The sequence below is a fragment of the Tupaia chinensis genome, unplaced genomic scaffold, assembly GCF_000334495.1.
Source record: "Tupaia chinensis unplaced genomic scaffold, TupChi_1.0 Scaffold000079_1, whole genome shotgun sequence".
In the NCBI taxonomy this organism is placed as follows: Eukaryota; Metazoa; Chordata; class Mammalia; order Scandentia; family Tupaiidae; genus Tupaia; species Tupaia belangeri.
In genome coordinates this window covers 923,160-927,549 of record NW_006159540.1, presented here as the reverse complement: position 1 = coordinate 927,549, position 4,390 = coordinate 923,160, and the positions used below count along the sequence as shown (strand labels likewise).

Sequence of the window (4,390 nt, the reverse complement as noted above, 5' to 3'; positions counted from 1 at the left end):
AAATTTCAAATCATCCTTGGACAACCCACTCTCCCTCCCCCCAACTCAAATTCTTGATCAAGAGCTTTCCAAGCAAAGACAGGCTCACTTCTCTCTTCTGTATAAAACTTTACGAAACAAAGGCAAAGGATTGTGTACATCTCGCTATAAAATGCTGCTCATGTCGGGAGACGGTAGCTGCCCAGGATCCCTTCACTGAGGTCCTGAGAGGCTCTTGTTGATGAACTGTCTCTTCAAAAAGCAAGTCCACCACTTATGAGGTTTATCCTTCTGAGGATCAAAAACTTTCTCACAGAGCCTCAGTATAGTCTCTTGCCTTAGCTGCTGTAAGTATGCTCTCATCACTTCATCTCCCTTTTTTGTTTGCAAGTTTGGCATAAATTGCATTAAGTGGAAAACCAGGCTCTCCAGCATGTGTGTGCACTCCCAAAATCTCCAGAGGAGAATGAATGAGAAGGGATTGCAACATGAAATTTCTCCCTGGAAATTTCTCACTTTGTCATGCTCTCTCTTTCTCTCTCTGTCTCTCTTCAGTGAGGGCAGGTGTCATATAGTAAAACTAAAAAAAGAAAATTTATAGTCTATATATCTTAGCATATGTATACATACAATGTATTCATATGTTATCTTGTGAGTCACAAGATTTTCATCAATTTAATATACATGAATAAACAACCCTCAATCAAAACCAACATTTACAGACCCCCAAAAGTTTACCTTATACTTTAGGCCCAGAAGCATCTTATCAGCTTCTACCTACAAATCCTTGGTGGCAATCAATCTTCTGAATTCAAACAGTGGAGAGTAACTTGAGCATTTTTTTTAGTTTCTAAATAAGTAATTGCTCAAAATACTCCAAAATATCCTTTTATACCTGTCCTCTTTAATTCAAGTTATCATTGTGAAACTAAATCCATATTTTTGCATGTAGTTGCTATTCTCTCAGTTTGCAATGCTTTTTCTTTTTTTGAACGTTAGAAATGCCTTTATTATTACTTATTCCTACTAAGCACCAGCTTAATATTGCAGAAATTTCAAATCATCCTTGGACAACCCACTCTCCCTCCCCCCAACTCAAATTCTTGATCAAGAGCTTTCCAAGCAAAGACAGGCTCACTTCTCTCTTCTGTATAAAACTTTACGAAACAAAGGCAAAGGATTGTGTACATCTCGCTATAAAATGCTGCTCATGTCGGGAGACGGTAGCTGCCCAGGATCCCTTCACTGAGGTCCTGAGAGGCTCTTGTTGATGAACTGTCTCTTCAAAAAGCAAGTCCACCACTTATGAGGTTTATCCTTCTGAGGATCAAAAACTTTCTCACAGAGCCTCAGTATAGTCTCTTGCCTTAGCTGCTGTAAGTATGCTCTCATCACTTCATCTCCCTTTTTTGTTTGCAAGTTTGGCATAAATTGCATTAAGTGGAAAACCAGGCTCTCCAGGAATGGGAAAATTAATAATTCACAGTGTATACATTTCTTTCTCACCTTGGCTTTTGGAATTGCACTTTTGGATTTTCTTCAGATACTCAGGAATGCAGAGAGTTATATAGATCAAGGTCCTATCTGCTTCATTCTTAATTTCATAGTTTTTGAAGAAGACATTGGCCTTGAAGTAATAGATGGCTTCATCCACAGTATCTGTATCTTTTGTCTCTCTAGGGGCAGGTCCTTTGAAATGACTTCTGATAGATAACAGTGCCATGTTTCCAATGAGTTTGGTGTTGGGGTCCGTGAGAGAAGAGTGATAAGCCAGCATGTTGGTATCACCCGGGTTTTCACCTAGACCAGATTGGGTTCAGTTTGCAATGCTTTTTCATGATCTTTTATTCTCTAATTTAGTCTTCTTTTTTTTGAGAGGTATTTTTCACTATAGGGTGTGTGCGCTCACCAGATAGACAGAGAGAGACATAGAGACAGAAAGCTAGAAATCACCTCCCAGGGGGGATGGTCACACCGCAATCTCTTCTCCTCCACTCTCCTCTCGGGATCTTGGGCACACAGGCACATGCACCCGGTGTGAATTTTAAGCCACCAGGTCTGGGACGCAATCTGCGGTTGACTATGTGGGAGTCCAGCGACATAGCCATTACGCTAACTGCTGGTTCCCTTTTTTTATTTATTTTTATTTATTATTTTTTTTTGAGAGGTTTTTGCTATAGGGGACATGCACTTGCCAGAAAGATGAGAGAGGAGAGAGAGAAAGAGAGAGAGAAAGCGAGAAATCACCCCCTAGGGACAATTGCCATGCCATAATCCCTTCTCTTCCATTCTCCCATTCTCCTCTCGGGATCTCAGGCACGCACACACACACGCCCGGCAAGAGTTTAAACCACCAGGTCCAGGACTTGAACCACGGTCAGCTTACATGGGAGTTCATCAAAATAGCCATTATGCTAACTGCTGGTCCCATATTTTCTGATTTATTTTTAATCTTTAGTTTTCTCATTAAAAATGTTGGTTTTTAAAAATATATATTCCTCTTTTTCTTTCTATTTAATTACTTTATTGTACCTATGATTATTGGGAACTGTCTTATATATTTAGTTTTTACAAACAATTTGTTGAGGTATAATTGAGATAAATTAGGCTTCATGTTTAAGTGTAAGTTTTAATGTATATATACACCTATGAAAACACCAAAATGTCTCCATAATTTTCAAAAGGAACTAGCACCATGAGAAAACCTTCTGAGGTGTGGATAATATTCTGTCTGTTCCTCTTGTTTTGATTATGTGGTTCAGATCGCAGAGTTTTTCTAGACAGTATACTGGTGGTTCATCCAATTTTTCCAATGTGTTGCACATTTACTAATAAATAACTCAGTTCTGTTTTGTATCAATTCCCTATTATTTTCGTTATTCAGATTTTAATGCCTCCATTGTGCAGTTCTTTTCTCTACCAAAACCATTTTTCACACATTTATAAATATAGCTTTAAATCTGCCAGGTATTTTAACAGTCTCAATGCACTGTATGTTCAGTTAACTCAATAGCTAAATTTTATATTTGCATATCCATGTATGAGAGTACCAAAAGAATTAAAATTTTATCCTGATTTACAATCTGAAAATTAAATGTGACTAAAATTCACATAAACTTATCTGAATTTTAGATGGTTTTTCTTTAAAAGACATACTAATTAGATCTTTTAAAAAGAACTAAAATGCTAGTTATATTTTTCTTGAAAGTATTCCTTATGTTTGTAAAGATATAGCTTATGTTCCAGCATTCTCTGAGTTCATAAACAACTGCTGAACGTTTTCACACTATGTAATCATGCTATGTGAGAAATGCAGTTCCTTTCCACCCTTAATTGTCTTCTAATGTATGTTTACCATATGGCAAAGTGCTGAATACAACAAAACAGTGATGCTAATGTTCTTTTATTTTATATACATTTTATAGTAAAGAAATCTGTAATAACTCAAAGCATTTTTTTAACCAGTTGGGGTGACTACTGTTGCTTCTTTAAAAACTACCAGGGTAAACCATTGATTAAATATAGACAGATTTATTGCTTATTGCCATAAGAAAATTAACTACCTTGGTAGAGTCTTACTGATTTCTTGGAAGGACAAGATATTTATGAGATATTGGAGGTTCTGATTTAATGTGAGCCATTTAGTGAGAGAAGCTGTTTGAAAATAACTCAAATTTGTAATGTCAAATTTTAATTAATCCTATAGATTAAGGATTAATTATTTGAAACCAAAATGTTTAACGTTACCTATTTGAGGGGAGATGTTGGCTGGCTCCATTCTCTTCAATGTATTTTCTGCATCAGTTTGAGAGGTCATTCTCTCTGTTAGCAATACGAAATGACTTTTACAGATTAGCAAATACCAGTAAGGACATTGCAGGTTCCCTTTAGTTTGCTCTTCACAAAGTGATTTTATTTCTTAGAAAGTATAAAATATATATATACATAGACGGGAACATAAAATTAAAATCAAATGCCTTCTAACTCACAAAACTTATTTTATATAGAAAGAAAGAAAACAATTTTATTATAGAATAAATATCAAAACAGAATGCAATGTAAACCACAGACAATACACTGTAAGATTGCAAAGAGCAAAAGCTCACCCTTTCATATAGCTAAATAGATGCAACTCATCACATATGTGTTCTCAAGATAAATAAAAAATAATTCTCAAATAAGTGAACTGGGCAGCACCATTTGTCTCATGTAGTTTGTCTTATATTCACTTGATGTTTGCTAGTTGGCTGTATCAATAATAAAATAATTTTCTAATATTTAAATGTTAAGAGGTAGTTTTGCAACTGCCTCTGGATGGAGAGGAAAACTCACTAAACGTAGGTTCCTAAACCCTACCCCCCCCCACACACACACAGAAATGACATGACAGAAGCTACATTTCCTAAGGATT

At 36.0% G+C, this 4,390-nt stretch overlaps 1 pseudogene; it reads right to left on the bottom strand.

The window, feature by feature from the left end:
* Nucleotides 1–1,221: 1,221 nt before the first annotated feature.
* On the bottom strand, nt 1,222–1,756 carry LOC102491228 (actin-related protein 2/3 complex subunit 3 pseudogene; annotated as a pseudogene).
* Nucleotides 1,757–4,390: the final 2,634 nt, after the last annotated feature.